Raw genomic sequence first — 12945 nt, 5'->3', positions numbered from 1 at the left:
GTGCACGTGAAAATAGGCAAGCTCTTTATCCCAATGAGATTTCATTGTTTTAGATATAGGCGAGGACACCCTGGACCCCAATTATCTTAGGAAGACCTTTCCTTTGAACAAAATGGGTTATTGATGTCAGACAAGGGCGTTTGACTCTTGCAGTAGGGGATGACGCGATCACTTTCAGTCTGCCTAGTACTTTGGCTCGACCAATGATAGAGGATACTTGCTATTCGGTTGATATTATTGACGAGTCTATTTATGACTTCTGGTCGGGTTCTTTTATGAAGGACCCACTAGAAGCTCTTATGCTTTTTGATGAGTGTGCAGATAGCCCAGACGACGATGACGCCGTGTTAGATTTGCTTGTTGATGATTTAGATGAGCGTGGACTCACCGACGCTGAGGGAGAGCAAGTGGAACAGATGATTAGCACTCTTTGCTCCATTGAGGTAAAGGTACCGGAACGTAAGCCTCTTCCCTCTCATCTAAAATATGTTTTCTTAGACGATACTGAGTAATATCCAGTCATTGTTAGTGCTAAGCTTGATGATGATCAGCTGACTTCTTTGTTAGCTGTACTTAAGAAAAATAGGAAAGCAATGGGTTATTCACTGGACGATATCAAGGGGATTAGTCCCGATGTTTGTATGCACAGGATAGAGCTGGAGGAAGATCACAAACCTTGCAGACAGGGTCAGCGCCGGCTGAAGCAGAAGATGCAGGATGTTGTGATGGCTGAGGTAATGAAGCTGCTAGACGCAGGTATTATTTATTTTGTTGGTAATTCTAGATGGGTGAGTCCAGTACAGGTGGTCCCGAAGAAAGGAGGGACAACTATAGTTAAGAATGATAAGGATGAATTAATACCTACTCGAGTAGTGACTGGTTGGCGGATGTGTATAGATTACAGACAGCTTAATGCCGCCACCAAGAAAGATCACTTTCCCCTTCCTTTTATTGATCAAATGGAAGAAAGGTTAACTTCTCATAAATTTTTCTGCTATTTAGACGGGTATTCAGGGTTCTTTCAGATCCCCATTCACCCAGACGATCAAGCTAAGACTACATTTACTTGTCCTCAGGGCGTGTTTGCTTATCGCAGGATGCCTTTTGGTTTATGTAATGCCCCTGCCACCTTCCAAAGGTGCATGATGGGGATATTTTCAGAGTATATTGAGTCTATTATGGAAGTTTTCATGGACGATTTCAGTTTTTATGGAAGTGATTTTTCTAACTGTCTGTCTAACCTTGATAAAGTGTTGCAGCGCTGCATTAAGGTTAATCTTGTGCTTAACTGGGAGAAGTGCCATTTCATGGTCAACGAGGGAGTTGTCTTAGGGCACTTAGTTTCTGATAGGGGAATAGAAGTTGATAAAGCAAAGGTGGAAGTGATTCAGCAATTACCACCTCCTGTTAATGTTAAGGGGGTGAGGAGTTTCCTTGGTCACGCCGGCTTTTATCGCCGGTTTATCAAGGACTTCTCAAAAATTGCTAAACCACTTACACAACTGCTACTTAAGGATGCCCCTTTTGTGTTTACGATGAGTGTCTTTCTCGCTTTCCACAGGTTAAAGCAGGCTTTAGTCTCTGCGCCGATCATACAGCCTCCCAACTGGGACTTGCCGTTTGAGATAATGTGTGATGCCAGTGACTATGCACTAGGAGCGGTGCTGGGCCAAAGGAAAGACAAAGCTCTGAACGCGATTTACTATGCGAGCCGAACTCTGGATGAGGCTCAAGTGAAGTACACTACCACTGAAAAAGAGCTGCTAGCTGTAGTTTATGCCTTAGAGAAGTTTCGTTCTTATTTAGTTGGGTCGGTTAAGTTCTGTTTTTCTACCGACCATGCAGCTTTGAGGCATCTTCTTGCTAAGAAGGAGGCTAAACCACGGCTATTGAGATGGATACTCCTTCTTCAGGAGTTTGATTTGCAGATCAAGGATAAGAAAGGAGCTGAGAACGTTGTAGCTAATCACTTGTCGCGACTGATGCGACAAGAAGGGGAAGATTCTCTACCTATTGATGACTCTTTCCCTGACGATACTGATGCGATCCCGCTAAGTGTTCACAAATTAAGATGTGGTCGTTGGTCACGGTCGAATCAAAACACAATTTATAGCTCCACAAACAACTCTACAATTAGTAAAGAGGCAAGTAAAGGTCGGATCCCAAGGGACGGGAGTTGAAATGAGATTTCTATTGCAACTAGTGGTGTCTAAGGGGGTGTCACAAATTGGGTTGTAGAAGGTTACTAAACTAAAATAGCAATGAAAATAAACAAGCAAGATGAATTAAAGGGGTGTAAACAATTGATTAAAGGCACTAGGGTGTCATGGGATCATAGGGGAATCATGGGATATGATCATACAAACATGTTCTCAAATTATAAGCAAGAAATTATTGTTGTGATGGATTGAGTTGGGTTATATCTTACAATCCTAGGAAAGTTTGGGTCCCGGAGCCGAATCGATTAGATTGTACAACATCTACAAGTCGACTTAATCTTCCCTACTCAACAACATGCATGGTCTAATGAGACTCGAGTTGGGTTATGTCTTATAAGTCTCATTGAAAAGATAGGAGATGATAGTAAATGCAAGGATTCATAGGCTTAGCATTTCATCAAATATAACATGTGCATGAGTTGAGATCAAAACAAGCAAGCAAATAAAACATGAAAGCATATTAATTTAAGCATGAATCATTCCCCATGTTGGTTTCCCCTAATCACCCATTAACCCTAGCTAAGAGACTACTCACTCATTATCATGTTGATCATGCTAGCAAGGTTGTCAATCATACCAACAATATGAAACATGATGAATAAATGAAAGTAATTAACAATAATTAAAAAGGGATTAAGAGATTATACCTACTAATGATTCCAATAATAAAGCAAAGATAAAAGAAGTACTTGAGTACTTGATTGGAAGGTTGTCAATCTCCCAACAATAACCCAAATAATCTTCAATTACCCAAAATAAAGGATGAACAAGAGAGAGATTGAAGAACTAAAACTTGGATTAAAACTTGATTAATACTTGATTACAATATTAAGGAGAGATTTGATTGATATTAACTACACTAATTATTGATAAGAAGAACATGCTTCTCTAATTAGACTAATGGGGTATTTATAGTGGAAATTAGGGAGGATGCATTAGGGTTAACTAAGGGCTAAACTAGTAATTACACTTTTTAAGTTGAGCAAGGAGGAGCCGGTATTTTCCGAGAGAAGGGCTTCTTTCTTCGTAGCTTAGAGAAGGCAATCCGTCTTTGTGCTAGAATCCGGGCGGAATAGGGTCGGGACGGGCGGATTCTCGGCGTTGGAATCCGAGCGGATTCGGGGAATCCGGCGGATTGTGGAGGGGGAATCCGAGCGGATTGTGGCAAAGCCGCTCGGATTGTCTTCTCGCGACGGACGGATTGGTGACAATCCGCTCGGATTGTCGATCGGCAAACAAATCTTCTTCTTTTCTTCCCTTTTCTTCATAAATTCCTTGGGGATTTCCTTGGGGACTCAAAGATCCTTTCTCAACTTTGCTCTTCTACTATGATATGTACAAAGGCCTTCTAATCTTGTCTCTCCTTGATGCTTGGTCATTGAATTCGATCAATTTAGTCTCGTTTTGCCATGAAAATGCAAGATTCTTACTCCTTTCCTACCAAGGGATCAAAATCTCAAAGAATATGCAAAACAAAGAACTAAAGATAAGAAATGACCCAAATAAGCACTAAAAAGCATGGGAACAAGGCTAATTCGGGGGCTAAATATGCGCCAATTATGGTCACATCAAATATCCCCAAACCAAACCTTTGCTCGTCCCGAGTAAAGAGGTGACAAATACTAGGACCAATACTAACCTATCCTAATAATATAGCCGATATGAGACAATTAGCGGGTCTTACTCCGCCCCTTCAACTCACAACAAGACAACCATGAGGTAGGATGCCTTCTTGCAAGGCAAGGTGGGTCTTGCCAAAATGGCGACACATCCAAACTTTAAGCACACAAAAACACATAATGGATGCATCTACAAAAAGAATAGCCACTCCCTCATCAAGTGGCGGAGGCACTAAAGAGGAACAAATTTAAGAGCATGTAATCCTTCACAAATACTAGTTCAACAAATTACTAAGTCTAAGAGGATGGCACTAAATCACCTCCAAATGGTGTTAAACTAGACTACTTTCGTCCTCAATTTCCAAATGCTTTCGTCAAGAGCGATCGGATGGTGGTGGAATGATGATCCCTATGATGCTAGTGGCATATGACATGACAAGTCTCGAATTCTCTACAAAAGTAAAGGTCATGGATCGTCCCAAGCTCGACCAAGTGGCTTGACAAAAGGCTTTTTGGGAATGAAATGCTCAAATCTTTATTCACAACGGGTGGATATGACTAGTATTCAAAATTGTCCTCATTTCACTTTCACATTTCAAAAATTTAAGATGGGGTTTGTCCCTTCCGGGCTAGTGTCCTTTGCTTTCGCCAATCACTTATTAGGCAACCGGTTAACCTCTAGACAATAGCTTTTCGGGGTGATAGTCACTCTGTCTCTGGGCGGCCGAATTCACAACCGTATGGGGGCCCAATTCAATGGATCCCGCACCAAAGCACATCGAAGTGGTACGCCTCCATCAAAACAACTTAAATTTCTCAACTTTCAATAATTCATAACATTTGAGGTTTCCTTGGCATTACATTACTTCCACATGACAAAATTTCTTTGAAATGAGCACTTCAAGCTTATTGATAGAAAATATTTTTGGGTTGCCTTACCACAAGGTCAAACAAGGTCACCTAGACAAGTTAACCAAGTCCACATCGCATCACGGGGTTGGATAGGTGACTCACATGCAAACCCTTGACTAGGCCTTGGGTCATGGGTCAAAAGACACTAGTATGACACTATCTAGGGTGTTTTACAACCATTCTAGTAGGCAAAGTCTTAAGTTGAACAAGTATTTGTAATGGCTTAGTTGCTCTTGTCAAAGTTCCTAAATAGGCATTTTTCAAAACATTTCTAACATGCAACTACATGCCATGATGCAACTAATATAAACATCCTAATGCAAGTGATTCTATCAACTAAAATGACATATAAACTAAATGCAAGTCCTAAGTTCACATTGTTATACCGCATCAATCAAAATAAAGCCACATAGTCATTAACATAAAGAGGAAAAAGGAGATTGGAAAGATCATACCATGCGGTCTTCAATATCCTCATGTCTCGGATGTGGCGTAGTCAATCAATGTGAACAAGGATAGAACAAACACAATATATATACAAGACAATATATACAAGACTACAACAAGAAATAAACATGTTTTTGGGTTTTCAATTTTCAAATTTTTATGATTTTTGAAAATTTTCAATTTTTTTGGATTTTTGAATAAGAGTTAAATGTTAGAATTCCCATCCCCACACTAATATGGGCATTGTCCTCAATGGCCAAAATTATGGAAATTATGCAAAGATGATGCATGATTTCTATACTAAATGTAATCTACACTAAGCTATGCTACATGATGCATGGTTTTTGTTATGACGGAGAGGATAATTTAGATTACCTCCCGTTGTGTATGCATTAACTTCCCCAAACCGAGTAAGACATTATTGCTAATGTCCAAGGATGGGTGTAGTTCATGCACACACTATGCTATGCATGAAACTAATTTGTCATTTTGGATTTTGAAAATGGGAACAATAGAATGAGAACACCTCAATGGTACCGAGGTGTGAGTCCTCTAATGGGGCTAGGACTACTCCAACAATGATCAAAATTAAATAAAATACAAAGAGAGAAATAGACAAACCATGAGAGGGTAGGAGTCTCCAAGGCTTGCTAATCTTCCATCATGCTATCACCATCACTTCCCTCATGAGAAGTGGTCACATTGCCACTTTCCTTGTCATTTGCTTCTTCACTTTCTTCCTCATCTTCCTCATCATCATCTTCACCATCCTTTTCTTCTTCACTTGCTTCTTCCTCAATATTATCATCAACTTCTTCATCATTTCCAACAACCTCATTGTCACCCAAAACGACCCTAGATGCACCCGGAAATAAGACTTCTCTATCCGCCCAACTAGGCAAAGGACAAGATGGATCAAGTAGTCCTTGCCTAGCTAAGTGTAGGAGGGGTGGATATTGAGCCAAGTAGGCATTTTTCCGATCTTCATAGGCTTGCTTGTGCATTGCTTGCATGAGAAGAGTCACATAGTCTTTCCCAACTTCAACTCCTTCCGGTTTGAACTCTTCATACTTAAAGGGGTAAGGTGGTATGACAATCGAAGAGGAGGGCATTTCAAGATCACCCTTTTGTTGTTGAATGATATACTCGGCCTCTTTGGAAAGGGGAAGTAGATAATTGGTCCGGTGAACGCTTAGACGGCAAATCTTCGAAGGCAAGGTGAACGATCTAGCTTCATTAGTGAGCCATCCATACTTAGTGTCAAGGGGGTTATGGGCAACCCACTTGAACTTGTGAATCATAGTATGCATATCAACAAGATGGCCACCCTCCTTTGCTTTGTACTTGTTATCCTTATTGAAGTTAGGATCAAAGTGCTTAGCTAGGAGTGTGACTAGGCCGCCATTGACAATAACGGTCGTGCCCTTCTTCCCACAATCGATGTTGAGCCATCTATCTACCAAGAGCCTCAAAGAATTGTAAGGCTTGGTGTGTACTCTTCCGATATTCAAAGCCGATTCAAGGAGAATAAAATCAAGTCTTGTGAAATGGTTGGTATCTTTCCTAGCAATTATGGTGTTACCCACGACCTTGTGCCATACTCTTATGCCCGGATGGTGGACCAAAAGAGCACGACTCGCATGAAAATCCTCAAATTTCTTCCCGGAGATTGCCTCCCAAAGAGGTTCGGGGTCATACTTTCCATAACTCTTAAAATAACTCGGTTCATCACTAAGACCCAAAATTTCACCCAATTCCCTAAAGGTAATGCGTCTACTAACATTAGCTAGACGAAACTCGAGATTCTCCCTATTCTCAACTTTGGTGACTTTCAAAGAACTTAAAAATTCCAAGGTAAGGGAGGGGTATGTCAATTCCCTTGTTTCAAACAATTTCTTCAACCCCATGGCATTGAAAAAGGCTTTTGTTTGCTCAAGAACACCCAATTTTTCTAAGGTATCTTTACATATGAATTTGGTGGATTGTAATGACTTCATAGCAAACTTGACAAAGGTATTTCTATGGGTATCGGAAATAAAAGTTACCTCCGGATAATGCAAAAGTTGATCAATTACCGGAGTAGAAGGTGTTGTTGCTCCCATAGAAGGTTGTTGTTGTTGTTGCACTTCCAAGTTTGGTGTTGCTACCACCATAGCCAATGCTTTCTTTGTTTGAAGAGCCTTTTGCCTTTGTGAGAGTGCCTTAGCCTTTGGTGCCTTTGTTGCCTTTGTTGCTCCCTTAGTCCTTGCCATTGATGAACTAACCAAGAAAAGAACAAAAATCGACTCAAAGGTTGAAGATTTTGTGCTTGGTTTTGATTTTTGTTGAAGAAGGAGTGATTAATTTGTTGTTGGAAGGATGGTTTGATTTGATTTTGGTGAATGTTGTTGAGGGTTTTTGTTTTTGTGATGGAGAGGATGAGGGTTTTGATGTTGTGGGTAGTGTTTATGAATGAATGAATGAATGAATGAATGAAGGTGGGAGGGGTTTTAAAGAGACCGAAATTTTCGAATCTGCAGGGGCAATCCGTGCGGATTCTGCCCAATCCGTGCGGATTCTGCTTTTTCTGAACTTTGCAAAACTCGCCTAAAGACGGGCGGATTTGTGACAATCCGCTCGGATTTGCTGAACACGGGACGGGCGGATTTGCTTAAAGACGGACGGATTTCAGTCCAGAAAATTTTGCTTGTTTTCCTAAGCTGCAAAGACGGACGTCTTTCGTACAAGACGGACGGATTCTTCAAGACGGGCGGATTCTTCACAGGACGCCCGGATTCAGTCACAGTCAAGAATTTTTCAAAATTCAGCTCAGTTCAGGACGGGCGTCTTTTCTGCAATACGCTCGGATTTTTCAAGACGGGCGGATTCTCTGGAATCCGCTCGGATTCTTCCCCGTGTACACGGATTCGCCCCATCCGTGCACACTGCATTTCCCATACCATTCTTCCATTCTTTCTTCAAGTCTTGTGTTCGTCATTGTGGGGGCACTACTAAGGCATGGATAGCCTAGGCAATTGCCATCCCCACACTAAGCTAAAAGCACTACACATCAATTGAAATCGTTAGTCCCTCCCTCACTTCTCTCAAACATGACAATTATTTTGATCAAAGTAAATAAAAATCCAAAGATGACAAAAATGCAATACAAGAATTGAAATGTAAGTTAGGGGGTTAGAAATATTTACAAGTGGTGGTTTAGGGAGGACTCCACCAAACTCTCATTCTTGATGAGATGTCAAGGGGGAATGTCCAAGGTGTTGTTGATGTTGCTCAACACCTTGAAGAAGTAATCAAAAGCTTGTTCATTATCATGGTAGAGGTTCTCAATAGACCTTGGCCCTTGTTGTTGGTCTTGATCGATGGCATTACCAATGTAGGGATTAAAAATCCCTTCAAACTCGTCGTCACAAAGACCACAAACTTCATTGAGTTGATCATTGAAAATCTCTTGCTTAGATGGAGACAACTCTCCCAATTTCTTCTCTTGGCCAATGAGGCCATCCTCTTCTTCCTTGGTTGATTTTGATGAGCTTTGCAAGCTCTCCTTGTCATAATTCACTTGCTCTTTGAATGGAGCATCTTCAATTTTCTTCTTCCATTGGAGTTCCGATTTCTTCCTTTCATCCTTTCGGCTATAATGATCAATCATGAAATATGGTTCATGCAAACGAGGAGCTCTCATAGTCTTGTCAAGATTAAAAGTTATGCTTTCATCTCCCACTTCTAGAGTGAGCTCACCATGTTTCACATCAATCACCGCACCGGCGGTGTGTAGGAAAGGTCTTCCTAGGATGATTGGAATGTTGGAATCCTCCTCCATATCAACAATGACAAAGTCCACCGGGATGAAAAACTTCCCAATTCGTACGGGGACATCTTCCCATATCCCTAACGGTGTCTTCGTCGATCTATCGGCCCTTTGGAGTGTGATGTTGGTGCATTTAAGCTCTCCCATCCCCAACCTTTTACTCACCGAGTACGGCATGACACTCACACTAGCCCCTAGATCACATAAGGCTTTGTTGATCGTTGTGTCGCCAATGGTACACGGTATTGAGAAGCTTCCCGGATCCTTTAACTTTGGAGGTGAACTCCCTTGAAGTATTGCACTACTCACCTTAGTGAAGGCGATAGTCTCAAGCTTCCGGATCGACTTCTTCTTTGTGAGGATATCTTTCATGTATTTCGCATAGGCCGGCACGTGATTGATTAATTCCGTGAAAGGAATTGAGACTTCCAAATTCTTCACAATTTCCATGAATTTTCCAAGTTGATCATCAAATTTGGGCTTGGCTTGACGACTTGGAAAAGGAAGTCTAATCACAATGGGCTCCTTCTCCTTGGCCTTGTCTTCATTTTTCTTTGAACTTTCTTCTTTTGATGATTCTCCATCTTTGGAGTTTTGCACAATTTCTTCCTTTTCACTAGCTTCCACAACTTCATCCTCAACTTGCTTCTTCGGTGCTTCATACCTTGTACCACTTCTCAAATGAATGGCACTAACCGTTTCATGTCTAGGGGGATTACTTTGAGGTGGTAATTGCCCCTTTTGTCTTTGTGAGCTTGAAGATGCTAGTTGAGTCAATTGTGTTTCCAACATCTTGGTGTGAGCTAGAATGTTGTTGATGGTGGTTTCCTTTGCTTGGCTATCTTTTTGCATTTGAGTGAAAAATTCTTGTTGATTTTTTTGCATTTGGAGGACCGCTTTCTAGCCATAGCTTGTTCAAACTTCAAGTTGATTGTGTCAATGTGAGCACTAAGTTGAGCACCCAATTGAGTAACGGAGTCCACTTCATGCTTTCCTCCTCTAGTAGCCTTGCGAGGTCTACTATATTGTGAGTTATGGACCGCCATTTCCTCAATCTTGTTCCATGTTTGATTGTCATCAACTTCGGTGAACATTCCATTTGATCCCATATTGAGAATGTTCCTAGAATCTTCATATAAACCATTCCAAAATTGTTGCACCAAAAACCATTCGCTAAGTCCATGGTGAGGACATGAGCGACAAATTCCCTTGAACCGCTCCCAAACTTCATACAAAGACTCTTCATCCCTTTGCTTAAAACCCGTAATTTGAGCTCTTAGCATGTTAGTCTTTTCCGGTGGGTAGAATTTTTTGTAGAAAGCTAGAGCCAACTTCTTCCAAGAATCTATTCCAAGGGTGGCCTTATCAAGGCCCTTCAACCATTGCTTCGCGGTGCCGATTAAGGAAAAAGGAAATAAGACCCATCTAATTTGGTCTTGAGTCACGCCCGTTTGAGAGATAGCATCACAATAGTCGCAAAAGGTTTCCATATGGGAATGAGGGTCCTCACTAGGCATCCCCCCGAATTGGCTCCTCTCAACTAATTGGATGAAGGCGGACTTGGCAATAAAATTTCCGGTTAGATGTTGCGGCGTAGGAGTACCATTTGGTAGATTCTCCTCGGTGGGTACGGAGTGTGACGAGAATTTTGGCATTGTAGGTGGATTTTGTGGGGTATTGTGTAATGGGTTTTCTTCTCCTTCTATTGCGAAAGGATTGACAAACTCACTAGTGGGTTGGACAACTTCACTAATACCTCTTAAATTCCTCCTAACAAGTCTCCTATTGTTCGTCAAGGTTCTTTCGATTTCACGGTCAAAAGGTAACAAATCACCTTGTAACCTTCTAGACATGAAAAATATCAAACAACTCGAAAACAATTAGAACAAACCTTGAGGAGTTTTACTTCCTCAAGGCGAAGAAAGACACAACTAATAACAATAAAAAGAAATCTAAATCAAACAAACACCGTCCCCGACAACGGCGCCATTTTTTGATGCGATCCCGCTAAGTGTTCACAAATTAAGATGTGGTCGTTGGTCACGGTCGAATCAAAACACAATTTATAGCTCCACAAACAACTCTACAATTAGTAAAGAGGCAAGTAAAGGTCGGATCCCAAGGGACGGGAGTTGAAATGAGATTTCTATTGCAACTAGTGGTGTCTAAGGGGGTGTCACAAATTGGGTTGTAGAAGGTTACTAAACTAAAATAGCAATGAAAATAAACAAGCAAGATGAATTAAAGGGGTGTAAACAATTGATTAAAGGCACTAGGGTGTCATGGGATCATAGGGGAATCATGGGATATGATCATACAAACATGTTCTCAAATTATAAGCAAGCAATTATTGTTGTGATGGATTGAGTTGGGTTATATCTTACAATCCTAGGAAAGTTTGGGTCCCGGAGCCGAATCGATTAGATTGTACAACACCTACAAGTCGACTTAATCTTCCCTACTCAACAACATGCATGGTCTAATGAGACTCGAGTTGGGTTATGTCTTACAAGTCTCATTGAAAAGATAGGAGATGATAGTAAATACAAGGATTCATAGGCTTAGCATTTCATCAAATATAACATGTGCATGAGTTGAGATCAAAACAAGCAAGCAAATAAAACATGAAAGCATATTAATTTAAGCATGAATCATTCCCCATGTTGGTTTCCCCTAATCACCCATTAACCCTAGCTAAGAGACTACTCACTCATTATCATGTTGATCATGCTAGCAAGGTTGTCAATCATACCAACAATATGAAACATGATGAATAAATGAAAGTAATTAACAATAATTAAAAAGGGATTAAGAGATTATACCTACTAATGATTCCAATAATAAAGCAAAGATAACAGAAGTACTTGAATACTTGATTGAGAGGTTGTCAATCTCCCAACAATAACCCAAATAATCTTCAATTACCCAAAATAAAGGATGAACAAGAGAGAGATTGAAGAACTAAAACTTGGATTAAAACTTGATTAATACTTAATTACAATATTAAGGAGAGATTTGATTGATATTAACTACACTAATTATTGATAAGAAGAACATGCTTCTCTAATTAGACTAATGGGGTATTTATAGTGGAAATTAGGGAGGATGCATTAGGGTTAACTAAGGGCTAAACTAGTAATTACACTTTTTAAGTTGAGCAAGGAGGAGCCGGTATTTTCTGAGAGAAGGGCTTCTTTCTTCGTAGCTTGGAGAAGGCAATCCGTGCTGTGCTAGAATCCGGGCGGAATAGGGTCGGGACGGGCGGATTCTGGCGTTGGAATCCGAGCGGATTCAGGGGAATCCGGGCGGATTGTGGAGGTGGAATCCGAGCGGATTGTGGCAAAGCCGCTCGGATTGTCTTCTTTGGGACGGACGGATTGGTGACAATCCGCTCGGATTGTCGATCAAAGAACAAATCTTCTTCTTTTCTTCCCTTTTCTTCATAAATTCCTTGGGGATTTCCTTGGGGACTCAAGGATCCTTTCTCAACTTTGCTCTTCTACTATGATATGTACAAAGGCCTTCTAATCTTGTCTCTCCTTGATGCTTGGTCATTGAATTCGATCAATTTAGTCTCGTTTTGCCATGAAAATGCAAGATTCTTACTCCTTTCCTACCAAGGGATCAAAATCTCAAAGAATATGCAAAACAAAGAACTAAAGATAAGAAATGACCCAAATAAGCACTAAAAAGCATGGGAACAAGGCTAATTCGGGGGCTAAATATGCGCCAATTATGGTCACATCAGATACTTTAATTGCTCTTATATCGTCTATTGTTAACCAAGAACCTTGGTATGCAGATATAGCTAACTTCGTTGTCAGTGGCAAGCTGCCGCCTGACCTTTCTCATCAGCAGAGGAAGCGTTTTCTGTATAACGCTAAGCGGTATTTCTGGGATGATCCTTATTTGTTTAAGGAATGTGTAGACGGTCTCTACA

At 40.8% G+C, this 12945-nt stretch overlaps 1 non-coding gene across 1 annotated transcript; it reads left to right on the top strand.

The window, feature by feature from the left end:
• Positions 1–10181: 10181 nt before the first annotated feature.
• LOC141650757 (small nucleolar RNA R71) lies at positions 10182–10288 on the top strand. Its single transcript, XR_012546773.1, has one exon. It is a non-coding gene; the product is annotated as a small nucleolar RNA R71 (small nucleolar RNA).
• Positions 10289–12945: the final 2657 nt, after the last annotated feature.

Source organism: Silene latifolia, chromosome 3 (genome assembly GCF_048544455.1).
Source record: "Silene latifolia isolate original U9 population chromosome 3, ASM4854445v1, whole genome shotgun sequence".
NCBI lineage: Eukaryota > Viridiplantae > Streptophyta > Magnoliopsida > Caryophyllales > Caryophyllaceae > Silene > Silene latifolia.
Note: the sequence above shows the minus strand (reverse complement) of the source record. Positions and strands in the feature narration are given on the sequence as shown.